Genomic DNA, 15,082 nt, shown 5'->3' with positions numbered 1-15,082 from the left:
TATGTGGATAGTAGCTTGCTATATGGTACTTCCTATATTTTATGTGGATAGTAGCTTGCTATATAGTACTTCCTATAAAGTAATATAAAAACATGATAATACCAATTATATACACAGATTTTTCTGGGTCTTCCTCTATTTAAAATTCCAGGAAGAGGGGCGCCTGGGTGGCTCAGTCGGTTGAGCCGCTGACTTCGGCTCAGGTCATGATCTTGCAGTTCGTGAGTTCGAGCCCCGCGTCGGGCTCTGTGCTGACCGCTCGGAGCCTGGAGCCTGTTTCAGATTCTGTGTCTCCCTCTCTCTCTCTCTGACCCTCCCCCGTTCATGATCTGTCTCTCTCTGTCTCAAAAATAAATGAACGTTAAAAAATAAAATAAAATAAAATTCCAGTTTTACAGCCCTCACATATTCATGTGTATCAGCTAGCATGTCCAAATTTATCACTTGACAATATAATCATTTTATTTTCATAGAGTCATTGGACGACAGACTTCAGAAATGCAAACTGTCACTAACCCACACATATACATGCATACACACACATAATTGTTCTATATATATGTATTTATAATTATTATCTATATTTCATACATATCTGTGAAATAATCGAGGGAGATTGATGAATTCAAATCGATTATTTCATTTTAGAAATGTCTCTGAGAAACTCAGATCAAGCGTATTAGGGGTACGTGCCATAATGATATCAAAACTCCATATGCGGGGCTATCACTATGAAACAGAAGTACCATTACTGTGCAAGACAAATAAACCTTTCTCTAAAGTGGAATTCTACCAGCTGGTTTCCTGGAATTCTCCCCCTAATATTCCCTTTGACTCCAGGATGAAGGTGGAAAGCATGTATTCCTAAGCGCCTGCCTAACTGCCATTGTTCTCTGTATCCCACAAAACCTCCTAGTTACTTTAGGCCTTGGCAACCAACTCTTTCCCGAAAGTCTCCATTTCTTAATCTTTTCCCAGGAGATAACTGCTCTCCTCCCGTCGAGTGAAATGTACTATGTCAGTGCTATATGCATTTTGGTTATTCAATTCATGCTTGCTAGATTGAACAACCAATTGCCTTTGAACTCCTTCGCTGTTCTCCAAATAGCTGGATGTTATAAAACAACTATCAAAATCTTAAAAGCACTAGTTTGTAATGAGCCAGGTCCTTCCAGGACTCAAACTTTGAGCAGGCTTGGTTAGCTGCTTTTAGAAGTTATATTAACTCTTTAAAACCACAAGGGACCTATTTAGTAAATTGCCAGTTCTGGGCTAATTTGCATGGCTGACTTGCTCTAAATTTTAGTTGGGATGGGAACTTGGTAGGGCACAGTGAACGAGCAGTTATTGTGAATGACTTTATGTGAATGAGCCAAACTATATTATAAGTGAACATTAGACATTGGTAAGTTTACAAGATGTTCCCAATAGTTAATAGATAGGATAAGGTGGTGTAACAAAGGTACTCTGAAATATACTGATTCAAAGAAATTTAATATAAACATTTCTTCGTCACATAATAGTCTACAGGTCATAGGAGAACATGATAGAAAGGTAACATCGTATTTTCTCTATCAGTGACCCAAATTGGTGGCAAACTGGTGATGTAATGGTGTTGAGAACAATTCTGCTTCTTGAGATCATCCAGAGACTAAGAATCCTTATATCCTGCTGCCTGGTTGTGTTTTCAGGTGTTGTCTTTGCAGAATGGTTCCGTGGATGGAACCATTGAAACAGTGACAGTGACAGGGCTCATTTGAGCCTCACGGTGATCTAGAGGTTCAATGCTTACTGTTTTCTTACCTTTTACAGAGGATGAAATTAAACCTGAGAAGACGGAAATGGATGTAAATTTGTATCAATTATAACTGAAGCCAACAGATAATTTCTAAAAGAAGCAAGTGAAAAATAAATATTAGAAGAATGCCAGAAGAAATGGCCAAAAGAATTAAAAGGGAATATCTCCAGGGAATAGGGCTTGAGGTTTGTGGAGAATGGAAGGAGATGCTTGTTTTCACTTGGTTTAATCTGATTTGTTAAAATCAGATTGCTTTGATGAGAGCTGAAAATTTGAAGAACAAATTTTTAGGGTATATATCCATAAGCAGAATCACCAGCTATAACTGTAGCAGATTGCCTCCAGTTATCTCTAATGGCCCCTGATAAATATCATTTCTATCTCCAAATGTTCTCTAGGAAATGTTAAATTCTAAGTCATAATATTCTTTTGAAAATAGATATGTCAAAAAATTCATCTCATCATACGGATCTCAGTCCTCACCACCTGCACATCAGAAATTCACCCCAGATTTGGGTAGATGGGAAAAAAAAAAAACACAGCTGTTATGCTTCATTTGGCTGAACATTTTCCAACACCTCCAATCTCAGTGGGTAATGACCTTCCCCCAGTTCAAGTCCACTTGGCCAACCTGGGCAGTAAGGATTCGAGAAGCAACAGTATTCTTTAGATTACTGCATGATTAGTCAATACATGCCCTTATACATAACACCTTTGTTACTGAATAGTCATTCAGCATCTTTTGAAACCTTCCAGTGATGGGAGAGCCCACCGGCGGAAAAGTCATTCATCCTATATTTGAAGTATATTCTATGCTTCTACTCCACCTCTGTCTATGCCCATGTACTCAGTCTGTATCACTCCTTTACTTGTGCCACCCTTTCTTCTTCATAAAACAGATAGGTAATTTTATTTTTTTGAGAGAGAGAGAGAGAGGGAGAGGGAGAGTGAGCAGGAGAGGCACAGAAAAGAAAGAAAGAGGGAGAGAATCTTAAGCAGGCTCCGTGCTCAGCACGGAGCCCAGTGCAGGGCTTGATCTCATAATCATGAGATGGTGACCTGAGCTGAAATCAAGAGTCGGATGCTTAACCTACTGAGCCACTCAGGTGCCCCCATGGTGTAATCTTTTTAAAATCACGTATCTTCTCGTATGCCCTAGACTGGATTACACACTCTACTACAGGTGTTCAGTAAGATCTTTGTACTTTCCCTAACATGGTGCTCATGACAAGTGTTGTGATTACCTGTTTGTTATTCCTTCTGAAGAGCAAACTTCATGAGGGAGGCAACATTCTGGGCATGATCACCGTTGTGTCTTTAGTAACTTACACTGGGACTGGCTCTTGGTAGATTCTGGAATGAATACTTTTGCCCCTGCTTTAATTGCTAGAAATGTTTTTTGCTCTATTTAGTAAAAGTATGTTTCCCTCCGAGGCTACACAGAATAAGCCCTGTTCTAAAAGACAGCCCTTCACATGTTTAAAAACCACTATTACTCTTTACCTTCATATCACCTATAGGCTTGGCTAAATATTAATATATTTAAGTTGTTTTATATTACATGTTTATATGAGTCTAAGGGAGCACAATAGATAATAATGCCCATGTAACTTTAGACAAATTGAAAAATTTCGTCACGGAAAAAAGTCACATGATGGAAATGCATTAAATATACAACCTGAATTAGAGTATGTCGCTTGAGTCTGGGATACAATGGGCTTGCTACTGCTTGTACCCAGCCCCTGTGAACCTGGGTATTGGGACAGGTAATCATGAAGAACTTGGTTTTGTAGAGTAGATGCACTTACCCTTAACTGCTATCTTGCAATGACCTACGATGGACAAGTCATAATGACTTTTCGCACTTACACATTTATAGAAGTTCGCAGCTCCCCCCAATTCATGAATTAATGATTGTCACTTACCAGCAAGTTAGGTCATGGGTTAAGAGACAAGTAATGTCACCATGTTGGAGGTCTCTCTTGATACGGAAATAGGAAGAAAGGCATTTCCCCTCTGAGCCTGTAGTTAAACCAGACTTTCTCATACTATTTCATGCCATAATTTGCATAACTATAATAGGGGCCTTTATTTTTTAACTGTCTAATTTTATTATTTATTTCAGATTATAATTCTAAATTGTCAACTTTGTTCTGTCCACCTGCCACTTAATGTACAGCTATTTACAGCTTTGTATAAATTATGTCTTTTATAAGTACTTCTATCTTTATTAAAATCATTGACTTCTCAACAGAATGAGATGAAGTCCTGAAATAGGGCAGTTGAAACTTCTGGCCAGTGTAAAATTGCAGTATGGAGCATTTTGTACCTGGATCCGCTGCTGGTCCCACAACCACTATATGCCCTTGTGTTATTGTATATGGTGGCCTAAAGCAGAAACCATCATTTAAGATGGGAAGAAAAAAATCAGCGAATGTTATATCTCTGCACTATCACTTTTTGGTCTTATCTGTAGATCAATTTACTTGACTTAGACTTAGTAAATCGAGTTTTCATAGATTGCTTTCAGTGTACAGATAGCCTCTTGGGCGTAGGACTACACAGGAAACAAGGTCAAGTTGAATACTCTCGATTTTCCTATTATGAATAATTTCGTATAACCACGGCAAGCGTATTCTTTCAAGAAAACAGTTTGCGTTGCGTACTTTACAGTTGCTGGATACATTATACTTGTGGAGCTAGTTCAGTTTCTCTCTTCCCTCTCTTTCTTACAGATTTGGCAGTGAGGCAAAGAAATTACCACGTGATTCACTCAAGGTTCATTGCACTTCACGCATCTCAGAAGTGAGACTGTCCCACCATAGCTACACAGGTATGGTATGGTATCTACAGCTTTCGTATTTTTGTTACTGAAAAAAACACCCAAACCTTTTGTTTTTGAAAAACAAACGTATTGTTCTTGGATTTTCTATTCATAATATCAAAAAATTGGTTAGCACTTAACAATATGACATTTCAGTAAAATTAATCTATAGAGGTAGGATCTCTTATGAAGTCTATTTTCAGAAAAATTATTCAGCCTTCTATATTCATTCCAAGTTAATTTATATGTTTATCACAGATTTCAATTTTATATTGTGTGTTTAAAATTCATAAAGACCCACCGCCTTATTTTTATTATCTGAGTTACAAAAGGGAATTCTAAGCTCTTTCAAAATAGCCTTTATTCCTGTGATCTATTTTTTTTTTTTTTTGACATTTAAAAGAGTCCTTACACCTGTACTAAGATCTTCTTGATGAAGCACCACGGGTCACAGCTAGTCACCCAGAACACATTTCATGCTGACTGATGATGCCTTGTATTTGCACAACACATCGCAAGTGAAACATAGTTTCACATGTACCATCTAATTTGCCCTATATACAGGTTAGATGCTATTTCCTTCATTTCACAGGTCAGTAAACACAGCCCCGGAGATGTTATGTTCCTGTGATGAGGAAACATAGCTTGTGGCAGGACCAGAACCCGAGCCTTGGTCTGCTAAATCCATTCGCTTTACCATGACCAGCAGCAGTAGGTACTACAAGAAATACAGAAGATAATGGTCTTTTGAATGGTAGCCTTCCGCCAAACTGAGGAAAAAATAATGGTGGCTATCCATCCCGTTTAAGATGGTGATTGCGTTTTAAGGCAGTGTTAGCTTTAAGAAGTCCAAACAATTCTGCCCGATCGTTTTAAAGTCCCAGTCCTAGTTGACATTTTCGTGCCTCTAGGTTAGTTACCATTTCAGTCAACCAAATGCCAAGACGTGGCAGGCATTGAAGAGAACACTGAGGACCATGTCCCTGAAAAATAGCTGTGTGTGTGTGTGTGTGTGTGTGTGTGTGTGTGTGTAGGGAGCTAAAGTACTGAGGACCCAGAGTAAGATGTGGTTCCTGTCCAGCTTGGTGACATCCTACTCAAGTGACCTCAGCCTAATTTATTCATGTCCTACGCTCAGGTTTTTCATCGTGTGGCATGAGAATAGTAAACGCTACCTCACAGTATTGAGAAGGGGATCATACGTGAAAATATTCCTGAAAGGTTTTGTAAACTATAAAGTATGTACAAGTATTATATGTGATTTTTAATCCTAAATCATTTTCAGATTGGAGAACATAATATGGGTTAACTTTGCTTCTTGGAAAGAGCCTATTAACATAGAAGATGGTCCTTTTGAACAAATACAGAGGCTCTATCTAAGAATATAAAAATCAACCTCTGAATTGTTTGCTTATGCTTTGGACCAGTGTTCTGGGAATAAAGAAGAAACTGTTCTGTTCTTTGGCTGTGAGCACAATATCCAGCATATTCTATTATAGTTACTCCAAACAAGACAATTTTGTCGGTGTGAAAGGATGCTTCTACTCAGGTGGTTTAGTGAAAGCAGTATTTCTATAAAGTAAAAATGCCATCTTGTTCATCTGCTGCTAAACACAAAACCCAACAGTTCTCCGACTCTGAGAGGGAAGCCCGAACAAGCGTAGGTGTGGTCCGCACAACCGCTGGACTGGTCTTAGGCTGCAGCATCTACCGGGGTGGCCAGGGGAGGACAGCCACCAGCCGTCACACCTCTTCACCCCTGAAGTGCACGCTGTGTTGGTGTTGTCTCCCCAGTTCTGGTCCCACCAGGGCACCCCACTGTTGCCTCGGGGAGTCCTGATTCCCCATTCAAGCTCTGGCTCCAGTTTGCTGAGAAAGCTGTGCCCAGGGTGGCCTGGCCTCTGAGTGGTGCTGTGATCACAGAAACTCAACCCAGAGCTAAGCTCCAATCCCCTGGAATTCTTCAACTGCTTTCGCTTGAACTCCTTTCGGATCTGTCCTCCACGTACGGGCACCTTTCACCTGCTTCCGTACTTCTAACAAATTATTCATCTCTGATTCTATACAACACTCTTTTCTACGCCTGCTTCCACAGTGTTTCCTCAAGATTCTACATTGCCCGTGTGCGTGCGTGTACACACACACAGACACAGACACACATAATCAGTCTGGTCGGGCAGCTCCGTTCCGCAAGTGCAGAGAGGGGAAGACGCTGAGAGAATCAAGGGGGAAGTCCTCTTTGATGGGAGGAAGGAAGGCAGCATTTAAAAGCCTTCTTTAGTTTTTATCCCTTGATAGATCTTTCTAGAGTTACTCTCAGAATAGCCAAGGTAAACTGTAATACTCAGGGAGAATTTATGAAACACAAAGGGGACATCTGAAAATAAACATGAAATTCATAAGGAATCACCTTCCTCCTGTAACTCAGAAACGCTGCACTGCATACAAAGGCTGGTAAGAAAAGAGAACCTCATGCTAGATCCAAACCTAATGTGTGGCCTCAAACACTGAGTCCCTTGCTCTTGTCTGTTTCCTTTTTTTTTTTTTTTTTAACCGCAGAATCCCAGAAGCAGTTTTTACTTGCTCCTAAACTCCTTTTTTTGGGTCCAGGAGATAACGGTCACCTTTCCCACCCACCCACGCACCCTTTTTTTTAACGATCAAAATAATTTTCTTTCCTGGAATAGAGAGAAAGATCTAAGATCGTCAGAGAGGATGGGTTCTTGGTCAGTTCCTCTTGAGGAAAGGTAAGTATGATTTAGTGCAATCGCTTTAAACCTCACTGTGACTCAGCCACCCCTGAAACTTGATAAATGCGCATTCATGGATCCAACATACAAGATTCTGATCCAGTTAGTTTTGTATGAAATTCTGTAAGGTGCAGTTTTCATAAGGACCTCTGTTTTTTTTTTTTTTTTTTTCTTATGTGGTCCATGAAAAGTAATTTTAGAACCAATGCTCTATTGGAAAAGGCATCTGCCTGGAAGCAGGCGAGATGGTGATCAAATTCCAGCCTTGTCGTCAACCAGTTTGGTCACCCGGAAGGAACTTTCTGATTTTCTGAGCCTCAGTTTGTGTTGTTCATTTAAAAAAAAATATGAGAAACAACCAGAACGGTACACAAAAGGCAAATTTTCAGCTTGGCAAGTGATTATAAAGCAATAGTCTGCCCCAGAACGTCTGGCCAAAGATGTAAAATAACCATCTCCTCCAGGTGATGTTCTCAACCATCACTCCTTCCTGCCCACAAGCAACAGCCCCTCTTCAGAATTTTAAGGGACCCCCCCCCCTCCTTGTTTTTCTTCACAGCTGTGTTACATATGTATTTCTAACATGTCGAGTTGATGTCTACCTTCTTTTTTTTTAATGTTTATTTATTTTTGAGAGAGAGACAGAGAGCAGCAGGGGAGGCACAGAGAGAGAGAGAGAGAGAGAGAGAGAGAGAGAATCCAAAGCAGGCTCCAGGCTCCGAGCTGTCAGCACAGAGCCCGACGCGGGGCTCGAACCCATGAACCGTGAGACCATGACCTGAGCCGAAGTCGGAGGCTCAACCGACTGAGCCACCCAGGCTCAGTTCAAACCTTCTGTTTGAAATTTATACAAATGGGATGATGCAGTGTTCATTCCAATGTGTCTGACTTCTTTTACTCAACATTATGTTTTCAAGATTCGTCCATGCTATTGTGTTTCTGTAGTTCATTTCCAATGCTATGTAATACCCCATAATTTGAATATACCACACTGTGTTTACCTCTTATATTCTGGATGGGCATTTGCTTCCTGTTTGGGCCTTTTTTGAACATTCCACTCTATATTCTTTTGCATGTATCCTGGTACATATAAACATACGTTTCCCTTTTTTAGGTTTATTTACTTATTTGGGGGGATGGAGGGAGGGAGGAAGCAAGAGAGAGAGAGAGTAAAAGAGAAACAGAAACAGAAACAGAGAGGGGGGTGAGGAGAGAGAGAGACACACACGCCCACGTGCTGTCAGCGTGGATTCAGATCCACAGCTCAATCCCACGGACCGGAGATCATGACCTGAGCTAAAATCGAGTTGGGCACTTAACCCACCGAGCCACCCAGAAGCCCCTAAACACACATGTCCAGAGACTGTGAAACCAGGAACAGAAAAGGGCCGATGTATCCTCAGCTGTAGTCAGGGCTGCCAAAGTGTGTTCCAACGGGTTTTATAAACCTATAGTCCCATTAACTGTAAGAATTCTAGTTGCTTCACTTCCTCACCAACATTTGCTGTTGTCAAACATTTCAATTTTTGCCAATCTTGTAGACTCATACTCGTATTATGATAGTTTTAAAATTCATTTTGGTTTTAATTTGTATTTCCCTATAATTAATGAGGTTGAGAACCTCCTTCTAGGTCTATTAGTCCTGTTGAAACTCTCTTTTGTGAAGTACCTGTTCATATCCCATGCCATTTTTTAAAAATTCGATTCCTTTCCTTTCTCTTATTAATTTTGAAGATATTTACACATTTTGGTGCAAGCCCTTTGTTAATTAATGATGTGCCAAAAAACAGATTTTCACAACGTGGCTTTCCTCTATATTTTGCCATTCATGGATTTCAAACGTTTTTGTCTTCCTGACTAATGCTGAGTCTTGTTGTTTTAAAAAAATGTTTTTTTATCTGGAGATAATGAAGATATCCTATATTATATTACTGTCAATATGAACTGATTTTTTTGACAATGAAGTGAGATAGAGTTCTTCTTTTTTTTTTTTTTTCCCTTAAGGATGGATAGCCAAGCGTTCCGGCATCGTTTCTTGAAAAGACCACCTTGCTCTCCCTGTTCCATGGTCTGCTTTCATCATCAATCAAGTGTTCATAGACACCTAGGTCTGTTTCTGTTCTGCTGCACTTGGTGTTTCTATCTCTGACACAGGACCATATAGTTTGGGCTGATTCTTAACTCTTGATGGAGCAGGTCCTCTCCCCTCTGCTTTTCTAGAGTTCTCTGCTATTTTCTGCTCATCATAGTTTCCTCTAAGTTTTCAAGTCAGGTTTTTTTTTTAAGATTCACCAAAAACAAAACAGAAACTTGTTTTAAAGTATTCAGATTGTCATTAGGATTGTATTGAATCTATAAATCATTTAGGGAAGAATTGACCACTCTTGAAATATGGAGACTTCCAATCCGTGAACATGATTTGTATCTCCCTCATCCCCATATTTCTTTAGATGTTTCTCTCATTACAAGTTCATAGTTTTCTTTGTTGCATCTTGCATATCCCTTGGGGGATATGTTTCTAAGTATTTAACAAAGTATCTCCAGAATATTTTGCATTCTCTGTATATCAAGCACAGTAACATCATAACATTTTAATTTCTTCTTTCAAGTTTTAAAGCTTTGTTGCTCTATTTTCTTACTGCCTTGGCCAACACCTCCAGTATAATGATGGACAGAAAAAGACATAGCACATACCTGTTTTTTACTCAATCTCAAGAAAAAACACGTGTATCGAATTATGATGTTTGCCATAGATTATTTTATAGCGTTAAGTAGTAAAGAATAAAATTAAACAAGAAAGTTACCAAGATTCCTGTCAATCTCTCACTTCCTCTATCTTTCCTGCCAGCGCCGCTCATCAACTCCAGGTATGAGTATCAGGTACCAAACCATCATTATCTCTTGTCTGAGTTATTTCAAAAGGCTCTAAGTGCTTCACCTGACTGTATCCTTGCCTGCTTTCTCCACGTAACCCTCAGATGGCACATTAGAAGTGACACTGCGCCTTTGTTCTGCTCATCCACCTTTAGTGACTTCCCATCTTACTTGTTGAGAGCCAAACCCTTATCTGGCCCATGAGACCATCAGTCCGGGCCTGAAATACCCAGATGTCATTCTTTCAGGCAGCATGCTTTAGGCACTGCCCCCTCCATGCTGGTGCTCAGACAGTCCAGACTGCTCTTGCCTGAGGCCTTGACCTCAAAGTCCTCACCCTTCTATATCTGCAAGGTTCACCTCCTTGCTTTCTTCAGGTCTCGTCAAAAATATCATATACAGGGGCGCCTGGGTGGCTCAGTTGGTTAAGTGTCCGACTTCGGCTCAGGTCACGATCTCGCGGTATGTGAGTTCGAGCCCCGCATCGGGCTCTGTGCTGACTGCTCAGAGCCTGGAGCCCGTTTCAGATTCTGTGTCTCCCTCTCTCTCTGACCCTCCCCCGTTCATGCTCTGTCTCTCTCTGTCTCAAAAATAAATAAATGTTAAAAAAAAAAAAAATATCATATACACCCTGAGAGTGAAGCCTAAGCTATTACTTTGACAATGAGCCCTAAGCATTTATACTCCTTGTTTTGAGGGCCTTATCTTTATCCAAAGACCTTATCGCTGTATTTATTTTACTCATTTTCAATTTGTAGTCTCCCTCCACTGTAATGCAAGGTAACGACAGCAGGGGTTTTGTTTTTTGCTTTTGGTTTTGTTTTTGTCCACTAATGTATCCACGGCACGCAGAGTAGTGCCTGACAATGACTAGACCCTTCAGTAGTTTTCAAATATTTCAGATGTGAGAAAATAACTTAAGGAATAGCAAACACATAGGTTACATTCTCAAATTTTACAATTTATTTACGGTTTAGAGTTTTGTTCCTAAAGGACCTAGATTTAGAAAAAAAAAGACAATTTCTATTTTTTCGATTTCAACAATAAGAAGTAACTATATAAACCCTAAGTTGTATATAAAAGTTTAAAAAAGTTGACAGGATACACACACACACACCCAGTGTCTGTGCCACTGGCTTTCTGGACAGATTTGATCCCTTAGTCCACTCTCTGCCCAAGGTGTTGGACATTAAGAACAACTCCATACCCACTCCCCATTTCCAAGTTATTCCCAAAGACACAATCCATTAATCAAATGAGTAATGAAATGCCATTTACCATTTTCTTTTTTTTTTTTACCTTGCATCTCACTATGTCACTGATGTCACTATACTTGGATTCCAACAGCCTTGTTTTTTTTTCTATTCAACATACAATTTTAAAAAAAAAAAGGTATTTTTAAAACAATGCTGTCAGCATGCTGAAACGATGCAGCAAATTTAACTTAACATTTTCTTTCAAAAGCATGACACTTTTGTTCCAAATATTCCTGCGAACTGGCTTCTACAAGAAGGTCATTTCAGTCTAATGTAGAAGGGAGAAATCAAAATATTCTCGTAGCAGAAAGTAACCTGCAGTTACCTTAAGGGCAGAGAGGTTATTTAGGGGATCAACATGTCGGATTTCATTTTTTGCTACCTCCTTTTTGTGGACACCAATTCCTCAAAAAGTTTATAATGCCCCAAAACTAAAATACACCCTGAGTTAAAGATGTTTTACAAAATACAGTACAAGGACAGCTTAACTGATGTCACTAATATTCTCTATTTTGAATTGAGGACTCGGGCGCCTGGGTGGCTTGGTCGATTAAGCGTCTGACTTCTGCTCAGGTCATGATCTCACGGTCTGTGAGTTCGAGCCCCGCGTCGGGCTCTGTGCTGACAGCTCAGAGCCTGGAGCCTGTTTCGGACTCTGTGTCTCCCTCTCTCTCTGCTCCTTCCCTGTTCATGCTCTATCTCTCTCTGTCTCAAAAATAAATAAACGTTAAAACAAAATTAAAAAAAAAATGAATTGAGGACTCATTTTACTAAAACCGCTGATGAAAAAGACTACCAGTAGGTTGCAGGTTACTTACTGGGCTCAAAGTAAATGTGTGTTGAATTAATCATTGAACGAATCATCTTGTAACATTTTTGCATATAGTTCATAAGATTTAGAAATACTAGGAAAACACTTTTCCTGACTTAGTGAGGAAATTCTAATTATCACCAAAATCATACAAATGCTGGAAGCAGAAGATTGGAGAAATTACCCTATTCTATAAACTATAGCTATTGCCTATTTTACTTTCATATTATGGTGATGTTTACAGTGGCAAATACGAGGAAAAATCTTACTTACCCTAAAATTGATACTATATCTAGATGATGAGCTTTGAGCTAAGAATTGTACATTTTTGAAATGGTACGAGAAAAGGAAGAAAAAGCCACAGGAGCAGCAGGAGCAGCAGGCCATAAGGCATAGAGGCCTTATGTGGTCTGTGAAGCCCCAAACAGTTGCCCCCTTGTCCTTTAAAGAAGAAATTTGTCCATCCCTGGTTAGCAAATGGAATACTATGTAGTCATTAATCATGATAACGTAAACATTACTTTTAAAATAAACTAATACCATTGTGGGTTGAGCTCAAAAAGCAAGTTAAGGGATTTGGGGAAGATGACCTAGTAGGAAGGACCCAGAATCTGTCTCCTCACTTAGACAAAAATTACTCGGCACAATCTGTCTGCTGTAACTCTTTTGGAACCCTGGCATCTACTGAATGCTTGTAACGCCAGGATAGTTTTGGACTGTGAATTATTGATGTTAATTTTGGTCAATTTTAGTTTTTAGCATAGTAGAAACTATCCATTTGCCCCACCCCCAAGATGTGTCAGGCAGCTATGTACATATTCCAAGAGCAACCTGCCCACAGACTGCATGAGCCAGAATTGGCCAAAAGAGACCCTGCCTTCCAAATATCAAGGATCTGTGCTTTGGTCACATTGAAATGCAAAGACGCAGGTGGTGATTGTTGTTGAACCTCTTCTCATTGTTGCAAGCCTCTGATCCTCCGGTTGAAGTGATTTCCAAGGGACCTAAAGGGCTGGTGTCTATCCCTCTCTCCTTCAGTTTTCTCTTTTTTTCTCTTATGGGGGCAGATATTAATAACTGGACATTGAAAAGCAATTGTATATATGAGGACAACAAGAAAGTGTTTGAAAACAAGAAAACAAGAAACTGTGGATATCTGGGAAAGGCACAGGCTCAACAAGACCTGAGAAGATCTTAGGTTTATACTGTAGGCTGATCCTTAGCACAGAGACAGACCACAACAACCAAGATCAAAAACAGAAAGCAAGGGGCGCCTGGGTGGCTCAGTCGGTTAAGCATCCGATTTCACCTCAGGTCATGATCTCGCGGTTCGTGAGTTTGAGCCCTGCGTCGGGCTCTGTGCTGACCACTCTAGCCCGGAGACTGTTTCAGATTCTGTGTCTCCCTCTCTCTCTCTGATCCTCCCCCATTCATGCTCTGTCTCTCTCTGTCTCAAAAGTAAATAAATGTTAAAAAAAATTAAAAAAAAACCAAACAAACAGAAAACAAAACAAATGAAAAACAGCAAGCCCTGGAAGAAAAAGAGAATCTGACTTCCAGAGTTACCATAATATAAGGTTCAAATATCCAGCTTTTCAACAACAAAACAGAAACACACACCCACCCACCCCCCACACACACGCACACACAAGGCATATAAACAAAGAGGAAAGTGTGGTCCATTTAAAATGTAAAAAGCTAATCAACAGAAATTATTCCTGAAAAACCTTGATGGTAGATCTACTAGACGAAGAATTTAAAACAACTATCTTACAGATACTCAAAAAAGTAAAGGAAGAGGTAGAGAAAGTCAAGAAAACAATGTCTGAACAAAATAGAAATATCAATAAAGAGATAAATGACCTAAAAAGAAATTATAGAGCTCCTGAATACAACTGAAATGAAAACTTCAAAGGCAGATTTCAGCAGGCAAAAGGGAGAATCAGTGAACTGAAGCTAGAGTAATGGAAATTATTGAGTTTGAGAAAAAAGATTGAAGAAACATGAACAGAGCCTAAGGGACCTATGAGACATCATTAAATGGATCAATATACACACTGTGGAAGTCCTAGTAGGAGAAGAAAAAGAGAGAAAAAGACAGAATATGTGAAGAAATATTGTCTGAATACTTACCAAACTTGATGATATAGATGAATATAAACATTTGAGCTCAATGAATTCCAAGTAAGATGAACTCAAAGGGACCCACAATGAGAAACATAGTCAAACTTTTGGAATCCAAAAGCAGCAAGAGAGAAGTAATTTGTCACATATAAAGGATCCTCAATAAAATTATCCTCAATAAAAATTATCAGCAGATTCTCATCAGAAGTTTTGGGACCAGAAGTCATGAGCTGTATTCAAACTTCTAAAAGGACAAAAAGCTGTCAACCAAGAATCTTCTATCTGGTTGTCCTTCAAAAATGAAGGGGAAATTAAGACATTCACAAATAAATAAAAGCTGAGTGAATTTATTACCACTAGACCTACCATGCAAGAAATGTTCAAGGATGTCCAGCAGGGTGAAGTGAAAGAACACTAAATATTAACTGGAAATGGAGAAATAAAGATCCTAATAAATGTAAATATATGTGCAATTATAAAGCTAGTATTATTATAACAATTGTTTCCAACTCTACTTTTTGTTTTCTACGTGATTTTAGAGACTAATGCATTTCTCAAAAAAAAAAAAGATTAGTCTAAAAGCTAGTATTATTGTAACTTTATTTATAACTCAACACTTTGTTTTCTCCATGATTTCAGAGATTA

The sequence above is a fragment of the Panthera leo genome, chromosome D3 (genome assembly GCF_018350215.1).
Source record: "Panthera leo isolate Ple1 chromosome D3, P.leo_Ple1_pat1.1, whole genome shotgun sequence".
NCBI classification, from domain to species: Eukaryota; Metazoa; Chordata; class Mammalia; order Carnivora; family Felidae; genus Panthera; species Panthera leo.
The sequence above is the reverse complement of the archived record's forward strand: the minus strand, read 5'-3'. Positions refer to the sequence as shown.